We start from the raw sequence: 21,661 nt of genomic DNA, 5'->3' as shown, positions 1-21,661 counted from the left end.
CTTGGAGAAGTGAGTTTATTTTTTTTTTAATTCACAAACACCTATTATTTAACAAGGCAAAGAAGACTAATTATTTTTTAAGAAGAAGTAATGACTTTCTAAAAATTATGCCACTCCACGATTAAACAGAAGAAAATGCCACTGTGTTAGAAACAGCTTGCCTCACACCCCGAAGCTCTTGATGCTATAAATAGAGGAGGCTGGCAGCCTCCAGCTCGCCATCTTCCACTGCACTGACACGCCGTAGTGCTAGCGAGGAATGTGATTGCTGCATTCACCTGAGGAGAGAGTATTCTGCTGTCTTGTCAGTGTCTGCTGAGAAAAGGCTTCCAATTGGCTGATTTCTGCCCTGTTAGGAAAATTACAGCTGTCCTTGTTCAGTCTCTTCCCTTCTTTTTTTGCCCAGAATGGCACAGGTAACAAATTTGAATGGATACAGTATGGGTGTGACTGCTAAAGAAATGCAATAACAATGACATTAAAGGGAATATAATTTCAAATCCAGTCTTACAGGGAAAAATAAACAGGAGTAAACGTAAATTAATGCAAACACCGCATGTAATCTCAGATTTGTAATGCACAATAAAAATAATTTTAAAAATAATTACAGGATACAATCTTACAGAGGAAGATACCGAAATTATTCTGAAATTGTTGACTACGTATATAACTGATGAACTTATTTTTAACCTGTGGAAAAGAAAGGCAACATGAAGCACACATTGCAAGATTGCACTTGTCCCAGGATAAAATGAAAGAAAGCTGTTGCCAGGTGTACCCCCCCCACCCCCAGCAAAGTGTTGTGGAACACGTAAAGGTTAAATCAAGTCACCTGGATTGATGTGTGCTCAGATCTCACCTCTCTCTGAGTGCAGGAAGGCTCACGTGCTTCAGCAGACACGACCCTTCTGCTCAGACATTGCCAGCAGGGTGCTGAGAACTGGGACAAGGACAGGGACTGGCTGGCAAGATGCATCACTAAGCATCCCCCAGATATGTGCAGAAAGGTCGTCACAGGACAGCCTGCCCAATCCTCCTTCTGAGGAAGCCCTGACCTCTGCCATCACTCCATTTGCTCCCAAGAGGTTGCAGTGCTGCTCCATTGCCCTTCTCTTCCACACATGACCTGCTGGAATGGGCATGCTGGTAACTTTTCTTCTCCCAGACAGGGGTATAACCAGCTTCAGAAAGATTAGACACATCAGTGTCAACAAAATCTAGGAAGAGTCACAGCTTCAGTGAACAATTTACTGAGAGCCAAAGAAAATTCTCTTTACTACGTGCAGTGACAAAGCACTGGGCAGAGGCAGCAACTGAGCTGCAGATTTCTTATTTGTGGCACCACAGCAGCAATTCAGCTCAGCCCCTCCGCACCTCCCTACAGTGTTCCCTGTCAAGGCCACGCTGCAAAATATGGCTGCTTCCAGGGGAGGAAAGGGACAGGCAGGAAACCACATCCAAACTCCCCACGGATCCCAGGCAGTTTGTAATTGCCTGTTGGTAGGTAGGCTCTTCCACGGTGTGCCTGTTGCTTAAAGGTCAATGCATATTGTCCTTAAAATTTCAGGACATATTGGTGCTCTACTGCATGATTTTTATTTCCCTTAGAAACTGGCACAGAAGCAGAGCTGACTTTAGGCTCTAGGAGCAGTGTTTGCACCAGGAATGATGACTATTTTTTCTCTTAGGACAGGTAATTTTCTTTTCCAGTCTTCCCCAAACATTGGGGAATCTTCTGGTCAGCTTAGGTAAGAAGATACTAAGCTGGAGTTTTTTCCCTGCTGCTTTTACTGGTTTAAATTGAAATCAACATTGTTTTAACATGTTCATGAGGTTAATACACTGCACTGAGGAGCTGAGGAGGAAAAAGAAGGGCAGTGACCAATTCACCTGCCAGCTTAATAGGCTGTTTGGATAAGGCTAAAAGCAAACTGTGGTTTTGACTGCAAGCAGCAACGTCCTCAGAGTAAGAGATGTTATTACATACTTGTGATCAATATATGTAGCAAAGCAATGTCTTTTTATTTTCTGCTTTAGCCTCTGAAAGGTGTATGCCTCCAAAACACTAAAATAAGTCACAATATTGGTAATTACAGGTTCTGAATTATTTACCTATCATGGCTACAATATGAATGTCATGAAGCTTAAAATTCAAATTATCAACAAGTAAAACATTCAGGAAAAGGACAAATGAAATGTGATCACAACAGATAGGCCTGAACCAGAGCTTACAGCAAATACAAACGGAAGTTACCTTGAAGCTTGGAAAATGTAGCAGTTCTGTATTGACTATTTAAACAAAACTATTCAATAGGACTTTATGGGTCACAAAATATTTTGGCAAGGAGCTCTAAACATTCTCACCTTCTAATTGTCCATGGAAACTATTAATATTTAACAATTAACTCACCCAGAACTGAGAATAATTGCATTGATCAAAATAAAATTAACATTTAAATAAACATTTTTTTTATTTTAAATCATATTTTCTTCAGTGAAGATGAGACAAAACCGAGCAGCGACAGCAATGGTTCTTTGTATCATCGTTGATGATCTCATTTTAACCACCTCTCTCTTTACTTTATTTCCACAAACCTGTCCTTTTTTTCCTGCTTCCAGCTCTTCCTCAGAAAACACCATATATTCCAGCACTCTGCAGTTTTCCACTTCTTCATGAGGGGCACAAACCATTTATCCCCATTAGCTGTTTGTGCAGTTCCCATCAGCAAGGTTCAGACAAACTGAAAGACTCCAAGTCCCATTGCCAATTCACTAAGTTATCCCATGCCAACTTCTTTCTGTCTCTAACTTTGCTCCTCTTTTTGGTACTAGTCCTTAATTTTATGGCCACATGCAGGGCCAAACACAGAAGAAGTATGAAACAGTGAAAAAGTAGATTCACACAATATAAAGAATATCTATAGAGGTAAAATGTTTCAAACTACTCAGACTATTTTTGGTACATAAACTGTGTTCTTTTTCTTAAGACAACGTGATAAATTAAAGTGATTACTATGTGGCCACTTATAACCTGCTCTTATAAAATTCAGTTGTCGCTTACAAAGTTGTATTTATCCTCTTTTGTTTTATGCTGTCAAGGAGACTGAAGTACAGGCTGCAGTGCTTTAAATTTCAGCTTTTAGTTTGGTAAAATACCAGCAAAAAGACGAATAGAGTTCAGTAAGACTGCAGATATGAGTGTCTGGAGCACCCAGGTGAGCTGTGCCGCTCCATCTGCACTCTGCTCTCCGTGCCAGGCTGCTTGGCAGGGGAAGGGAACGGACAGGACCCTGCTGTCCAAGCATTGCAGAAGACATGAATCTTGTCAATTTTGGACTGAATTCCCTGCCAGTTATCAAGCAAGCAGCCAGCAAACTGCAGCACAGCGCACGGCAATGTGCACAGCAGCATTCTGTGCCTCACTGCCCTCCCCTGGATGGCGCTTGTCAAGGCATTTCCGTGGGATCCCCGTCTCCAGGTGCTGCAGAGACCATCAGCATCAACCCAACAATTCACAAGGCTTGCTGTATTTACACCAGCTGAAACACAAGCCTGTGTTTACACACAACATATCTTAGAACAGCTTTAATGTGTGACTCAAAGTGAAATCTCTTTCTCTGGACAAGCTTACAGGAACTATAACCTGGTTTCACAAGGTTCAGGTTCTTTGGATTTCTGTTACTTTAAGGTGCTGAACTTTAGCATTGTCGATTGTATTCTCAAGGGTTTGAATCACTTCCAAGAGATTTTATCACTGTATACTTCACATTAGACAGGACTGCAATCATATTCAAAGCATATTGTGGTGGTTAACAGGAAAAAAAATCTAAAATACATATTTCTTTGTTTCTAACAAGATTTTTTTTCCTGGATTAAATTCATATTTGGCAGCTAGTAAAGACATGCTATTTGCTTTTCTCTTAAAATTCTTCCTTTAAGCATCCTGATTCCCTAAATTGTCTCCCTCACTTTTCTCCTCTAATTTTCTTATATTCCCTCTTCAGTTTTGTTCTATTCTTCACCTTATCCAAAGAAATTTCTTCCAGTCAAAGCATGAATCAATAACTAGAGTCTTTCAGAATGACACAGAAATGTATTTAAAGGGGAAAAAATATCCTACTAAAGACAATATATCTTACTGAGATATTTACTGTCATTTACAGATTATATCCATTCAGTTTTATCAGCTTGCAATCGATGGGCCACGGGCGTGAAAGTTTACACGTAAGCTTATCTTAATGTGGAGAAAATCAGAGAATGGAACTGTAACACTCTTACAGCCTCTAAAGAAGCCTGATTAGAACAGTCACAGACAATACGGATTCTCTGGGGTTCTCCATAAGGGGCTGTGAAAAGCTTAGATTTGCTCATGAAGCTGACTAGATTTTGCATCTCTCAGATTAATTTAGCCAGACTCTGATGATCTCCAGAGCTGCTATCAAAATAGTCAGGGACTATTATTCCAGGCCACAGTAATCCTACAGCTGGGTCACAGAGGTGCTCCCTGGAAGCTCAGCAGCAGTGACTGCTGACAACCTGTCACCCTTACACCTTATCCCTGGCTCCAAACAGGACACTGTGTCTTCTTCATTACAGAAACTGTGTCTTCAAGGTCATTTATGGGAGTGACCTAGGGTACCTGAGCCCATGCCCACGTCTGAGGAGTTTGCCAGCCTGTTGTTTGCAGGCTGAGCTGCTGTAATCACTGTGAGTGTACAGTTAGCCCATCCCAGGTGTAAAGTGATGCAGCTTAATTGAACTTTCAATTTAAAGTTAATTGAAAGGGGTTAATTCTAAACTATATTATCTCACAACTGGAATGGGCCAAGAATGGAAAATTACTGTAGCTGAGCAGATGGGCAACAGCTTAGTAAACCTTCTTAATTTCATTTTATTCTCAAATATATCTGGCCTGACAAATATCATGACTTCACACAGCAGCTATCTTCCACCAGGCCAAGGAAGCCCCTGCAATGGAAAAAATTTTAGTAGGAAAAGCTGGACCATTAATTGTTTACATGCCTGAGGTTTGTTCCTACAGGACTCCAGAATGGCACAACTGTAAGAAAAAGGGTAAAATTTCAACTTCTGAAAGCAAAGCCTTCCTGTGTATCTCAAAATAGTTACTTAAAACAGTGCCAGAAACTGATAAGAAAAGCAGACCCCAGACACCACTGCCAGCCCTGTTGAAAATTTAATTTGAGGCCTTGAGCACTTTTACTTTTTTTCCCTGGGAGAATGAGTGACATGATTCAATGAAGAAACGTGAGCATTTCTGGGAAAGATCCATTTGTTATCTTCTGGTTGGAGTCTGAAGCTATTTTATTATGATGCTGCAATTCGAGCAATCATTTAATTCCTGGGCTTTTGTCCTGTACTCACACAGAACATCAAAGCAAGCTTAATGCCATTTGAAAGATCATAATCTAAACTAGAAGATTTAAAATGATGCCCAAGTCAACCTCATATGCCAAAAAGATAGGGGGAAAGTGTGATTTAATCAGCTGGCAGATTTTTAAAATATTTGTTCAGCATCTTTTTTTCTCCTAATCAAATTTACCAGTAGCAGGGGAATTAAAATAAAAACTGTCTGTACAGATATATATCTCACTTATCCATATTTTACAGGAAAAGGACACTCACAGCAGAGATTTTGTGAAAATTTAAAAGAATATTAAGAGCATAAAAAACCCCAAACCAAACCAAAAGAACCTTACCATCATTATGCAGGTACTGAGGTACCAAAATCTCTATATGAGCCAAATGGTTTTGTTGGCATATAGCCATATCACAGCTCCTCCCAGAGGAGAGGGCATCCTGACTTAGGAAGCAGTTCAGGGGAAGTCAGGCTTGTTTATGCTGCTTCTGTCTGCCTCTGAGAGAAACTATGGTGCACCATTAGGACCATCAGCAGGGGATGGGCTGTGTGCCTTCTTCCTACCAACAGTAGACAGATGTGTCCCTTTTGTTCAGTCACTTTCCTCAGTCTGTCATTTTTCCCAGGGACCATGACCATTTGCAGTAGCCTGACACGAAGGTCACACAAGGAAATAGAGCTGTGCATTTGAATTTTGTTTTTAATTGGGTCTCATTAGGAACTGCAGAGGACCTTTTTTTTTTTTTTTTTTTGCCTGTTAAGTTCTGGTGAGTGAAATCATCCCAATTGAAGTTGCATACACAAAACTTGGTTTTGATACTCAAGAACAGGCACTGGGAAGCCTACAGCTCTGTGGTGTTGTTGGAAAAGTCATGCAAGCTGGGAAGTACTACTTTTTCTAACTCCTAGCTGCCCTTTCAATCCTGGGATAAACAAAGGAGGGAAGAAACACAAAAACTTCTTAAACTCTGTACACTCACTGTATGATAATGCAGAGAGGGGGCAAGATTGACAAGCATGTTTTCAGACAGGAAGCAATGCAAGCTTCAAAGAGCCTACCATATTTTTTAATTAATAAGGGATCAGTAGGAGCCAATTAAATCATGGCCATTCCAAATAGAGAAGATTGCTTTGCTCTTTTTCCTGTGCTGCTGCACAGTAGAGTCTTAAATTTGCTGGTTCCTCAAAAAAAATGTGCTTTGCACCTTTATAAATTTCTTCGCTTTTTTCAGTCATAATTAAATGACAGTTAAGAAGCAAAGAGAACTTCTTATTTTTCAAAATTTAAGCTTTAGTTATCTGGGAAAAGTTTTCATCATCAGGCTTCATAAGGGTGCAGGGAGCTAACACTTTAAAACATATCTTGCTCACTACCCATAAATAAGTCTCGCTTATTGACACTCAAATAATTTGATACCTTTCTCATGTCATATTCAGAAGACAGGCAGTTTAGGAAAAAATAATCTGTGTAGCTCCAGGTTATGTAGTCTGCTCCAGCATATCAATACCCTTGAAACTATAATATATTCTATCAGTCAAATCAATCCCCTCACCTTTCCCAGGCAGAGGCAAACCTTACCTGAATTCCTAAAAAGAAGAACTTTCCTCCCTGCTTCCTTCAAATAAACAAATTCAGCCAATTCATTTTAATTGCCTTGGAGTGACCAGCTGTGCATCTCAATACAGAAGTTAGGCTGTTCTTCATTGCTGGAGTTACATTTTGATGCCACTCCCATTCTGTGCCAGGCCTGTTACAGACACTGCTTCCTACCCCATCCTTCAGTCTGGGAGCTTGGAAGCTACCCCTCTTTCCTCTACACTTTATTTTTGCCACTCCTGCATCATTTCTGCCTTCTTGTCATATTTTCCCATTCTCTGGAGAAAACAATGCTTTAGCAATCCAGTTCTTAATAATCCTTAATAGAAGAAAATTCATGCTGCTTTCCCAGGCTTTTGTTGACATACTGCTGGTCAGCCTCATTCCTCCTGGTCAGCCAAAAAATGTGTGTTGCCAAGCTTGTGTTCTTAGGTATAATTCAGGGAGCTCTCATTTTAAAATATGAGTCCCACATGAGTGTTGTCTATTTCTCAGCATTTTGTAGTCATGAACTCCTCTGCACTGGCAAAGTGACTGTTGAGACAAAAAAATTACAAGCTTAATCTGCAATGTGCGTGAGAAAGAGGTTTATAAAAAAGAGGATAGTTTTTGATTCCATGCTCATTTTGCCTTGCTTTGCCTCAGAAGGTGCCATCTGATAAAATCAGCAGAGATGGCTGTTGACTTCATTACATATCTGCTAATTTCAGAGATACTTGCTGAGAATGTCGCTGACTTTAATTGCCATCTTGATTTACATAATTTTGCTCCTTTACCACCTTTACATGCACTAATTAGCAGGCTTGGCCTACAGTTTTGTATTTCACTGGTCTACTTAAGGAGGTGGACGTACTACATGGGAACAATTATTTTTTCTGGTGCCCCATTCCCTTAGGGCACAGGGCATCACCATGTGTGTGGGCACGACAGAAAGCTGACTCACATGCTGCAACCTTTCTATTCCTCATTCGTTTTCCCTCAGGAAATCCTAGTAACTTCACATGATTTCTTATCTTCTATTCTTAGGATCATTTCTGGGAGGAAAACCATCAGTATCAAGAAGCAGGTATCTCCTGAATTACCTAATAACCACAACTGTCCCATTTCTTTGCTGTTTCAGTAAGAGAAAAGTGGTGGAGAGGAAAGGGAACTATGCCAAGTTGAGTAATATTCACAGTAAATGTCTTTTAAAAAAAGTACTGAAGTCTGCTGACTGCGGATTTTTTTTTTTAAAGCCTGCTGTCAGGCTGGCAGTGGAAAAAGTCCTTCTCACTCTCTCAGATGCACACTCACAGCCCCAGAGGATGAGGTGACTAAGCTGTATGTGCTTTACCACTTTAGGCTGCCCTTTGGATCTTATCTTTACCAGAATAATTTATAAATGGAAAACTAGTCACTTTATTGCTAAAAAGAATTATTGTCAATGAGATTTGAAAAGGATGACAGAGTGAAAAGACTAAACCTCCTGAAAAGACCCCAGGACATTCTTGAAGTTGCTTTTCTACCTTGTTTTCTTTACACTTCCGAAGTGATTAGCATTTTACATGTGAGTTTTTCATGTCTTTTGATTGGGAAACACTAGAAAAACAAATATTTTCTTTTTACTTTCAGTTTTCCTCCTTGCTCCAGAACAGACTTGATTATATGAACTCTGCAACAAAAGCTGGCCTGGCTGCTGAAATCTGCACCACTTTGATGGTAGTGACAAGAACTTGGTGGAGGGTTTTATTAATTGTAATACAAAATGACATAAAGACACCAGTGCAATTTCCCACCGTTATTTTTTGTACTATGCTTTTTGAATCTACTTCTTAGGAAAATAAAAAAGCTCTTTGTGATAGGGATTATCTCCATTATATGGTTTAGTAGTGAAGTAGTTAACCATGTTGATTTCTACAGTGCTATATTTAAGTTTCAGAGTTAACATCCCTCTGAAACAAATAGAGCTGATTATTCTTTTTAGAACAAATTTTTCTTGTTCTGCAGACTGAGGTATTGTCTACATTAAGAACATTTGCACCATTATAACTACCCTAATTTTAGTCACATCAATCCCACTCCTTGATGTAGACGAATTATATGTAACCACATCAGATAAAGCATTATTTTATGGCTGTGCAGTCTGCTCATATTAGGCATTTTCAATAAAGAACAATCGAGTTCCATTAGTTCCCCAAGTGGGGAAAGATGATATTAATCACTTTGCACTATCTTTATGCAGAAAAAAAAAAAAAAAAAAAAAAAAAAAAAAAAAAAAAAAAAGAGAGAAAAGAAAAAGAAAAATAAAAGGAAGGGGGAAAAAAAGTTAAAATGTTTTCTAAAGAAAGTGAAGTAATAATTTGAAAAACTAAAACCACATAAAACTCTGTACCTGTCTGGGGCAGCCCCAGCCCAAGACTCTGGGGAGAGTAAGTTCCTACTGCAAAGGGCTCTGTGTTTAATAAATGTGGGTGCACGGCCAAAGGCTGAGGATCCCAACTTTCAGACTAGACTACTGACACAGCTAAAAATGCAAGCCACTGCCTTCCACACCACCAGCCTCATGCTAAAGAGGCTTACATTCCCTTGAGAAGGAACAGATATTTTCTGTTTGCATACTACCTAACACAGGAGGGTCAGCTACCACAATATAAATATTTAATCCTAATAACTAGGGAGGCAATATCAAGGGGATATGTTAACATGATACCTCCCTAAAGCTCACAGTGAATAAGCAACCACTCCTCTTTAAGAGGTAGTAGAATAGGAGTTGGACTTTTAAAACATAGAATCAAAAGTTGACCAAAGCCTGAATTTCCATGCCCATTTATGCTGTAGCTGAAGAGCCTGTATTTTTAGCATAAGGTCTAACATGCAGCGATTTTGCCAATGTAAGGAGTCAGACAATGAAAGAGGGGCTGGCAGCAATAGAAATGGGGGTTTGCCTCTTTCTCCCTCCCCTTTCCTCCCTGGAACACAACATATTTTTATCAGGATCAAAAATAAATAAATCCTCAGTTGTCTTGCTGTGCCCAATTAGTATTCCATCCATGAACTGTCCCATCAGGGAAAAATGCCTCCCTCACACACGTGTTCAGGATAGCACTGATGGATCTGAGGGCCTCTCCAAACACAGTGACCATCTGCTAGGCAAAACATAGGGGTCTGACAAGCAGGAGCCATTCAGCCCTGTTGTTGGGCCACATTATTACATATTTGACAAGGGTAATGAGAGGCTGTCATTAACCTTACATGACAGTCTCCACAATGACACACACTAAAGCAAGAACAAAGAGCAGAACTCAGTAAAAAGGCACCTACTTCTCATTTAACCCCGAAATTGTCAGACACCATTATTGCTAATGGAGGCTGGCGGTCCTGGGGTTAATTTCCATCTCTGTGCTCTGCTTGTTCTCTTTTTGAAATGTACTCCTCATATGGTTAAGGAAGCAGTTTTATCAAGGCTATTGGGAAGGCAATGCATTATTTATCATAACACACTGAGATGTAAGAACAGAGAGGGTCTCCTGGAGGAATGAACAAACAGATATATTTCATGAGCCCTTCTGATGGTCTGAAAAAAAAAATGTCTGAGCTCAGTCTCTGATATTTAAGGTTATCATTGCCTAAGTGTGACCTTTCTCTCATCTGCATTTCCTGCCAGGTTTCTGTCAAGCTTGAAATCACAAGACTGTTTTTCCTGGTGACCTTGTCACAGTCACCTGACTTTATAAGCACAGGGAAATCCCATAGAGAAAGTTAATCGGTCGCCTGACTTTTAGCTGAACAACAGATGTAGGGTGAGACAGCACTTAAAATTTCAGGAAATAAAAGGTCATCTGAATAAAAGATCTCTGTCTCAGATGCGATGATATGAGTTACAGTCCTCCAGCAAGTTATGAAGATCTCGTAATAGAGCTGCTAAGCACCTCAGCAAGCCGAGGAATACATCTATTTCCATGGTGACCTGCGGGCTTAACCTAGGACAGGGGGCTCTGGGAATGAATGCAAGCACGTGTTCAGATGCTTTGGCATATTAAGGACAAATTATAGAAGTGAAAGTGAGGATTATGCCTCACTGCAGGAGACTCAGAGCCGGTACAGCTGGGCGTCAGCTCACAGGAGTCACAAGGTTTGGGAACAGCTCGAGCCAATGAGAAAATAGGACATCAGGTGGTGGGTAGCTGCAGTACGAGGATGCTCAGAGCCATCGGGGGGAGGGGATGCCATCTCTGTGGAGAAGCTCTCTATAAATAGCATACAAAAAGCAAATCACTTTCTTTCCACACAAAGAAGCAAATGCAGCAGCACGAAGCTATCCTTCCAGAGGCACTGGCTGGGAGGCTGAGAAAGAAGCTGTATGAACAAAAGATTAATACTTCTGTGGAAAAAGTGGAACGTAAAAACTGTCATTAGAAGACAAACTATCCAAGAAGTGAGTCCAAGCAAGATTGTATTTTATTAGAAAAAGTAGAATATATGTTGTACAAGCACATTTCAGATTACTGATTGCTTTTCCAAATTTATTGTGGGTTTCCTTTACAGAGCTGGATGTCAACATCATGTGCTATCTTTTCTGCTCTCTCACTGGAGAATGTCCTCCTCCCAAGCCACCCACAGATGAGTCTGATGTAAAATTAAATAAGTCTTGTTGCCATTGAATCAAACCTCTTTTGTTATCTAGCTATCTAGAATTCGTTTTCCATTAACATCTGCATGATCAAACAGCTGTTTTACAACTATTCTCAAAAAGCTACTGAAAGGAATGTAGAACACACACAAAACTGAGTTCTGCTTTGAATTGACAAAAATGCCAGTGAAGCATTTTCCTTCCTTTACCCACCCTGGTATACAGCTACAGCTACTGGCATTCAATGAGCACTGGAAATATTCAGTCCCACTTGTTCCATCTCTTTATCCTGGGGAAGTCTAACCAGCTAGTACTCCTCCCCAAGAGATCTTCTTTCTGAGCTAGCACAGGACTCCATTCATTCATTTCCTCAGTAAATGTGCATGTCAAACCACTAAGGATGACTGAAGCATTGTGCTGCAGTACCATCAATATATGGATTGTACCCTGTTCTCTGTCTTTCCATCTCCCTCCCTCCCTGCCTCCAGCCCTTACCCACCTCCATCCACTCTCTCTTGTTATTTTCTTAATCCGTAGTCTAAAAAATTCTTGGCTTTAGCTCAAGACAAAGTAATATGGAAGTCTACCTTCATCATCTGAGCTTTAATAGACTGGTAGGATCTCTAATAATAATTGTAAAACAGTATGTTTTAGAACCCACTGATGGGCAGCTTTATCAAATATGACTGCTTGTCTCTACCACATACAATGAGAATGAAGCCAAATTACCCCTGACTTGAATTTGTTAGGCTGACTGGTGGAGATGCTCACCTCTTTTTAGTGCAAACTCTGGTCATATGCCTGTGAACAATGGAAAACAGCAGTGGTTTGAAAGACAGTCTTTTCTTGCTAGTTTTTCTGAATATTTTATGTGCTAACCTTATGATAGGCAAAAATGATTTATGAATGTAGAAATATCATTGCTCCTAAGGAAATCTTCAAATGGAGCATATGCATAATATTCTAGTGGCTTTTATTTCTGTGGAGAATTTGAGAAGTCTGTATTATCAAGATCCCTCAGGACAACAAGGAAAGATTTGATATGTCTTTCCTTAAAGGGAATTTTAAAAGGGTTCTTTAACTCTAATTAGCGAATCTACTTGGGAATTCTCAGAAATAGTATTCCATACACATAAATGAAAAATACAGTATAATTTTCAAACAAAACAAAGTTTATTTCCTGTTTCAAGCACAAAATTCAGACTTTACAGAAGACCAGATTTGATGGCTCCATATTAACACACAGTGAGTTCCCTCAACACGTCCTGCATTTAACCTTTTATGAAAAGGTCATCACATTTACCTATAAGAGTTATTTCCTTATGAATGGAATTATTTATGGGCCACTCTCCTTGTGAGGCTATATAAAACTATTATATTTTCATTTAACATGATAGCTGGCAATTAAATGTTCATACTATTAATTGCGAGAATTGCTCTTCATTTTCTTTTTCTAAAGCTGAGACTAGTTGCTCTTTCACTCCAATATTTTGTCAGTTATCCTATTTTGTATAACTTTATAAGAGATACATATACTGGGTAAGAGTCTTCCTGTGTTATGATATTAAAGAAATAGAGATCATCATTATATAAATGGTAAAACTGCACTGCTCCACAGCCACTTAACATTTTCTAAAAGCTACAATCAACTTGCTACAAAGTCAGGGAAATGATCATAGAATCATTGAATGGTTTGGGTTAGAAGGGATCTTAAAGATCATCTAGTTCCAAACCTCCTACCATAGGCAGAGACTCCTCACACTGGATCAGGTTGTTCCATAATGTCAAATACTGAACTGTTACTGGAACACACATGAGGAATACTAATAGAATGTACCTCTATTGCATTTTGCATAACATTCAAGAACAGGAATTATTTTTATCACTTCTCCAAGTCACCTTTACATGCCCAGCCTTGGACCTGTAATCTATTGCGTTGCTCACTGCATATGAAATAGATGTGAATGAAGGATTACATTGTAACCCTTTCTTGCAGTTTTCGAAGAAAGAAAAAAGGCAAAAAGAAGGGGAAAGAAGAAACAACTAACAGTGTGAACAGAAATGTCTGCTATCCCAGGAAATAAAAAGAGTTTGGGTATTTTTGGAATATGGAACCATATAAAAGGGTTCATATTTTAATCAGGAGAGAGTTCATTCTACATCCCTGGCATATGCTGGCAAGCCTTGCAAATATGATGTTCTGCCTTTAAATTAGCTGCAAACACTATCACATGAGTCAGACTAAACTACGTTTAATCAGATGCCTGATGAATTATGAATGGGTCTGCCAAGCAATTGGACCATTAAGCATTAGATGAGACATAACTGCCCCAGATGCTTTACCTAGGGTAAACTCGAGTGTTTGTATTTCAACTTTCTAAAAGTGAAAAAACTTAATAACCAAAGTTTCTTGATAACTAAGGGGCTCCAGGTCTGGAAATTTGCTTGCATAAAGTTAAGAAAGGATTTTCAGGGTAGAATATGTAAAAAAAAAAAAATTAAAAAAACAAATAATAAAAAAAAAGCCATATATGAAGAAATACACCTTTGTTATCACCTCTGACAGAAACAACTTGACCACAATCTGAATAACAGAGTTCAAATGAAATAAGTGAAAAAGGTAGTGAGGCAGAAGTTGCCTCTCTGAGGAGATGGCAGACAGCTTGGACTTAGACCGTATTTCCATATAAAATCATGAAAATTACAATCCATTCTGAGCCAGAAATTCTAAGAAAAGACAACAAAACAGCACAGGGATCCTGCCAGGCACTATTAAAAGATTAGCAAAACAACTCTGTCACTAAAATCATGATTTTTGCTTTCAAAACAGTAGGCAGAATTGCAGATTTCAAGGTCAGAGGTAAAATGACTGATTGACAGTGAAAAATTCTGACCTTCACTGTGGTGAGACATGACCGCAGTGAGAAAAAAATGGTCTCACCATCCTGGTGTCAGGGCACAGTTTCATCAAAGGGTAGTGCAAGCACTCCAGAGTTTAGGCTGTATTCCTGTTATTCCTCTCATGGCTCACGAAGGACTATTAGCTTTTTATAGCAAGTAGCTCTTGGCAGTGTTTCTGCTGCACCCAGTTTCTCAATCTATGCTGCTGGAGGGAAGACAGCCCTGCACAAGACCCAAGTACACCAAGTGAGGCAAGTCAGCGTGGCAGAATGGTTTGCTTATTACAGCCCTAATACATAAGATTCAGATGCAAATACAAAATAACCAGTTGCTGTGGAGTGCCTGAATTTAAGGCCGGGAAGAGGGAAAAGTAGGTAGGAGCCCCAGCAGTCAGGTAGGTAGCAGCAATTCACTAGCAAGGACCTGTGTCTTAAAATTCTCTGTGCTAGTGATGGATATTAGCAGTGGAGGAGGAACTTACTGGAGGCTTTTTTTGTCTTATCAGTGCAACTGTCTTGGTTCCCTCAAGCTAAGCTGGAAGCCCTACAGGAAGCATCACAGCCCCCCTTCACTCTGCCTGTGTCTCATCACGTGTCCCCCCGGTAGCCCACAGTGATTTGTTTCCTTCCCACACACAACATACACAGTATGCTCGCTTTCCAAACACCTGCTGTGTTTGCAACAGCCCTCTGCAATTTCCCTCAGCACAGTCATGTGTGGTCTGCTGCTTCTGATCCTCACGACAGCTCCCTCCAGCTGCACCTTTTCACCATGTGTCAAGGTGGAGGAAAGTTTTTGTGCCAGCAGCATCTCAGACAGCAGGAGTTTCTGACAGTCCTTGGCTCACTGCTGTGCTGAGGTCAAGGGTAACAAATTGCTTCTCTTGAGGAGTTATGCCTCTAGCCCAGTAGCAGTCCACAAGGACACTGATGATCCCTGCTCTTTGTGCTGTGTGGTGCAGGAATACCTGCAGCAGTTCAAGCCTGCATGGAATTCTCCTGCTCTAGGAAGAAAACAAACCCCCTGCCTTACTGAGTTCTGAGGACATTTCATAGGAAACATGCTTTCTGGTGTTGCCTGCTGGAGTCAAGGTTTTAGGCCATTATTATCTTTTAGTTAATCAAAACTGGTGGTCTCTATCACAACTAAAGTATACAAGTGGAAACTACCACAAAGAGAAAAACACTCAAGAATCAGATAAAGGCCCAATAAAATGTTCTATGGATATCTACGTTGTACATACAGGAAACAACATGTTCAAATCAGGGATCCTCCACAAGAGTACCAGGGAACTAGATTGATTATTTGTGCCTTGATTGATTATTAGTGCCTTTTATTATTCTTTCTAAGAAGAATAAAATGCTGCAAGGAATCGTTCAGTTGACAATAAATGATGGAACTTCCAAAGGTGGGTAAACATCATTTCCTGCTCATGTTTCTGAAGAGGGTCACTGTCCTCTGCACATGGAGAACTCTGCAGTCCCTTAGGGAGTCACAGGCTGTGCTCAGATGGGTTTCTTTTGTCGTGAAATTGAGATAAATACAAAGCACACAATACAAACCCTTTCTAGTAATCAAGACCAACTTATTGCAGTGGTTAAAAAGGAAGATACCTCTCCCTAACTTGTTTCAATAACCCACATGCAGTGTCTAACATATCTTTTCATTTTCAGGCAGGTATCTCATTTCTGTCCTGGACACCTACTCATACTGTAGTTTCATAAGTACTGGAACCTTATTGGTGATATTCACACATCTTCCTACTCTGAACCTTCTCCCAGGAGACAAGTAGGCCCATCTGAGTAATGGCACATCATAGTTGAACAAATTTGTGACTTTGCTAGTGAAGTATTATTTATGTCCTGAGGAAGGCATGAATGGCTGTGTTGTATTTCCTGTCCAGTCACAAAAAGCAAAGTAACCCTGTACCATCTCAAACCATCCGTGTGAGCTGCTAAATCAATTCTCTTAAACCTAATGCCAATTTGCATCCTGAAACAGGGGTTATCAGCAGTTCTATTGCTTTGAATAGGAGAGCCAGTGTGCTACTCTGCCCCTATTTCATAAAAGATGGTCACAATCACACAAATGAAGCCTGATCTCTTCCCCAAGAGCTGTCTAATACTGCAAAATAAATGCTGGGACCACAAAGGATCCTGAGAGTTTCCAGGGATTTCTTTTGTCTCAGGCTTCTCAATTCAGTATCTTTCCTTCCCTCTTCACCTTGCCTGAGAAATCATTCAGAGGATGATTGCTCAAACTACGACAGGAACAGAGGCACCAAAAACAGAATTTGGGTGAGACTGAGTGCTGACACTAAATAATTGCTCTCCAGTCAGGCTCTGCTCAGCTTCACCTTCCCTCATGGGAGGCCTGCACATTTGACTTTGACTATTTCAGATCTTCCTCTGTGCATCTTTCACAGCCTTCACAGTCTCTACAAACCTGGAAGGCTCAGCCCCAGAAGAGTCAGAAAGTTGTCATACTGCTCCCCAGACTGGCCTTCACAGGGGCTCAACCAGCACCTGCTTTCAGAGTCCGGGTGTTTACCCACAGTTGGGTTCTATGTAGCAGAGTTACCTCTGGGTTCTTTTAAAAAGTGATCCAAGAGGATAACACGTGCCTGTCTGAAAAGCCATGGCGTTAGAAGTCTGACTCAGCACAAACAAAAGCAGATTTCAGCTTTGTCAATCCAAGGGAGCAGGACCCAATTCTTAGAAGTTTTCCTAAACTTTGCAGCAGTGAAAGGTAGGAAAGCATTTACCAAAATCATCTCATTTAAGCTCTGCCTCCATTCAGCAGCAAATGCAAAATGTACTGCACCGTGATTTGGCAAGACAAACCCCCTGAGCTCCACAGGTATAAATAACTTTGCTTCAGACTGGCTTCTTGGATTGCAGATAGCAACTTTTACTCATGGGAAAAAACAATGGCAATATTTCTTTTTAGCAAGTAAACAAATTCTTAGCACACACAGGAAGGTCTGGTACCTTCATTCTTCACCTTTTATTGTATGTTTGTATGTTCCTTTCTGCCAGTAAAGCACTGTAAAGAGAAGATGGTTGTAATCAGATCATTGGCTAAAACAACTGATCAATAACAACTGCATATGCTACAAAGAGCCTTTAATGGCTCTTAATCCCCATTAGGCTGATCTGGAGGAAGTTGAAGGGGAAACTGCATCACATTTCAACCATTTATAGCAGCATCCTGGTACTTGAGCAGCTTTCAGGGAATGGGAGCATTTGTTCTGAGGTGCTCTGGGACAGTCATCAATAGGATAGGAAACTATTGCATCATTATTATCCAGGAAATGCTTTGGGGACTCTCTAGGGAATTGACTCCAAGGGTTATAATTTTTTAACAGGAGCCTATGTTGGGTCAACCAGCAAAGAAGTACCATGTGAAGATTTTCTACCATTGGTAATAAAACATATTTTGGGAGGTATTTGACACTAGATATAAAATCAAAAAGGCTAGTTTTAATTATGTAAGCCACCGTACTGTCTTTAGGAATATCTTCCAAACCAACATTATTCATCTTCCTGACAAGCTACAATGCAGACACATAATGACAGAAGTTTCAACATATTCTTGGTTTGCTCCCTCACTAAACCAAATAAAAAGTCCACACCACGCTCTACAGTACACCCATAAGTGATTTGAGAACTTTTTCTTGTGTCTCCCATGCCTCTCCTCTCTGCTGAAATAAATCTACGTTTTTGCTTTTTCAGCCTACACATTTTGTTTTGCAAAGAGAAAAGACTAACACTAGAAATAAGGACCTAAAATGTGTAGCACTCATTCCATAGCTACTAGGCATTATCACAGGATTCAATAGGAATTTGTAATTAATTCAGTGTTTAGTTTACCTGGTGATAAATCTTGCCTTTATTGACTTTGAGAAACATAAAGCCTTTGAAAACCAAATTAAGTTGCAAGGTGCTTAACCTGAGCAGTCTGCTGTGGACAATTAGCCCTTGGGAATGACCAGTTTTGATTCCAATTGCATTCAATGTGGTAAGTGAGGAAAGCTAGATAAGCTTGTCAGGGCTGTGGCTGAGATAGAAGGTTAAAGAAACTGTGCTCCCCAGGTCAAGCATCTCTTTCCCCCATGCACACTTGGTATGTATTGAAAGAAATTCAATGAAGCCTATTCTACTGATGAGATCTAGAGCTGGACAAACTGCAGTTTCTCTTTACCAAGAGAATTTTTAGCAGCAAGTGGACTCTTGGAATGTCTGTGGCTCTGTGGTAAGTCTAGTGTTAAATGACATCTTTATAAAATAGCACCACTCCTGCAAATATGTTGAGTATTGCTTTAAAATGACAGCATTGAAATAGCAGCCAGCTCTCGTGTTCTCACAGGTCCTAATTTTTGCTCATCTTCAGTGTCTAGAAGTGTGCAGGAAACAAAGAGGCAGCTCTGCATTAGTGTAATTCTGCTGGCACTACTGCAGGAAAACACAGCTCATTGAGCTTACCTTTACTATCATCTAGCCTCGAGAGGCCCCAGCACATTCTCGTGAATCGATTTTGCAGCTGGAAGGATATTTCCCCTTTGCAACTCCAACCACCTCAGAAATATTGTCAGACAAGTATCAGCTTCAAGAAGAACATATGTACTTCTTGTTTCTTGAGCAATTCATAGAGAAGGGCTCAAAACCAGAGAGAATAAGTGGTTCTGATCTTAATTTTAGGCACAAAGATGTTAAGTATGTCTGTAGTATCAAGGGATTAATATGATCTCTTAGTGAAATTTGGCTACCATGTCATGTTTTTCAGAGCAATTACATATCCACTGCTCTAGAGCAACTTGGGCAGTTATCCAGTTACTCCTCTGCACTTTTCATTGAAGGCTCCTATCAAAGTCTTATGAAGTCAATGGAAAAGCCTTTCAGTTGATGCTGACTATAACAGAGACAAGAGGCACCTCTTTGATGAGCAGACTGGGTTTCTTTGCCTTCTTTGCCTTCATCCTGCAAAATCTGAGGTTCAGAAACTGAGAATCTCAGTGCTTCTATAGTGCTTATACTGGCAGTTTTACCAAAAAGACTAAATATAGAATTTTGTTGAACTGAGCCTTATTCCTAAGGCTTCTTGTGTGTCATTTAAGCTTCTGATGGCTAAATAACAGCTGCAGTAATATGAAGAGATTACAGAAAAGCACCAGCCAGTGGAACCAAAGAGGTTATCCCGTGGTGCTTTTGTGCCGCTTGTTTCATATCTGCCTCATGAAGTCCTCTGCCTTCCTAAAATAATACGTAATTAGCATTCAAGACACGTGTTTTCTACTAGCAAATGGGAATAAAGCATAGCAGCATTCTTTAAGAATGCTGATTTTTTTTTTATGGTTTTCTATTTTGAATGACATCTTCTTTGTGAGAGACTTAGGAATCTGGAAGAGAGTTTGCAGAGGAGAATGAAATCGTCTCTCTGATCCTTCTGTATTCTATCAGCTTCAAAAAAATGCTTGTACTTGCCTTCCTGCAAAAATCAGTACAATGCCAACTCACTTTTTGACAGTTTTATATAACACCCTGCTATGTGGAAATATTTTGAAGTTTATTTTGGTGTTGTATTTCAATTAGTCTAATCAAAACATTTAAGCATTTTTATAAACATGGCTGAATAAAACCCTACATCTGTCAGAAAACACCAATGATTCACTGTATTATCTGCAGCTTTACATATCAGGAGTTTAAGATTGCTAATAGACTAATTCTCTATAGATAAAAAAACCCCTTTTAGATAGATTACATATTTCCAATTCTTCAAGCTCTTCATATTAGGGACAAAAAAAATCTGTGTGGCATTCTGAAAGGGCTTTATTTGTTTAAATTACATCCTCTTCAGTATGTGTGCATAGGAGAGATAGCTGGGGTTTGTTATAGTAAGGATGTATGAAGACACAAACTTTAATCTTCTAGGCTCATCTTGAGCTCCTGAGGGTAAGACCTGGCTCTCAAATTTTACTCTGGGCTGCAGGGATGCCTGCAGCTCTTCAGAGGCTGAGACCAGGGAGATGAGCATCCTGCCCATGGGTGGTGGGCTCTGGTGAGCATCTGTGTGCCATCAGAGGTGAGGAAAAAGGTCTCCTGGATCTCACTGGAGTTTTCACAGTGGCAAAGTCCCAACCCTACCTCAGTGGTATGACAAAAGCTGGCAATGCATGGCATCCCATGGCAGCACTGAGGGAAGTGCCAGGGGTAGCACTGAGCCACAAAGGTACCTTTGCTGGCCTGATCTGATATCCAGGGAGTTTTGACACTTACTGGGGCTTGGATGTGGGACACTAGGGAGGCTTCTCTGGCCTTAATGCTAGAAGTTCTTCTACATGGGCACCTACAGCACTGCCAGAGGAGGTCTGAATCATGCCAAGAGTGACTGTAGGGCTCTGGAATGAGGGTCAATGATATGGACATTCTTTGGCATCTACTCGGACCTACTAGAGAAGGAGAACTCAGGGAAGATTAGACGGATTCCACAATTCTGTGCATTGACAAATGTTTGCACAGCTGAGTTTGAAAACAGGGATTTGAATTCTAGGACCCTGGTATCCAAGACACCTGACCAGGTAGGGAATATTTGCCAACAAGCTGGCCAGTCTGGTAAGAGTTTTAAACTGGGAGTGATGAGGGTCTTGATGACATTGTCCACTGGAAGGGTGGACTGGTTTGATAATCACAGAATGCAGAGAGATGTGGTAATTTAGTTGTCAAAGCAGGACAGAAAGGAGTTCAGCCCAAGTACCTGCACACAGGGAAGGAAGTACCTACAGTATATGGAAGAAATTCTCTTAGCATTTGGGGGAAAATCAGCATGACTGAGTGCCTCTCAGTGCCTGTACAACAATACAAGCAGGATGGGGAGCAAACAGGAAGATTAAGAGGTCTGTGTGCAGGTGTAAGATTTACAGGGTTACATAGATCTCACTGGAATCACAGAGATGTGGTGAGACAGCTCACATGACTGGAACAATGCAGTGGCAAAAAAAAGGCTCTTTGAGAAGGATGGTGAAGAGTGGAGTTGTTCTGTACATGAAAGAGGAACAGGGATCCATGGAACTCTGCCTTGGGATGAGTGAGGAGCCAACTGAGACCTTATGGATCTAGATTAGAAGCAAAACCACATGAACAACCTTCTCACGGCTGTTTATACAGAACCACAATCAGTG

At 40.4% G+C, this 21,661-nt stretch overlaps 1 protein-coding gene across 2 annotated transcripts in view; it reads right to left on the bottom strand.

The window, feature by feature from the left end:
* LOC148225466 (uncharacterized) overlaps positions 1–21,661 on the bottom strand; it is an 86,150-nt gene that overhangs the window by 4,075 nt on the left and 60,414 nt on the right. The gene's annotated exons all lie outside the window — the stretch shown is intronic.

Source organism: Sturnus vulgaris, chromosome 1, assembly GCF_052056855.1.
Source record: "Sturnus vulgaris isolate bStuVul1 chromosome 1, bStuVul1.hap1, whole genome shotgun sequence".
In the NCBI taxonomy this organism is placed as follows: domain Eukaryota; kingdom Metazoa; phylum Chordata; class Aves; order Passeriformes; family Sturnidae; genus Sturnus; species Sturnus vulgaris.
Note: the sequence above shows the minus strand (reverse complement) of the source record. Positions and strands in the feature narration are given on the sequence as shown.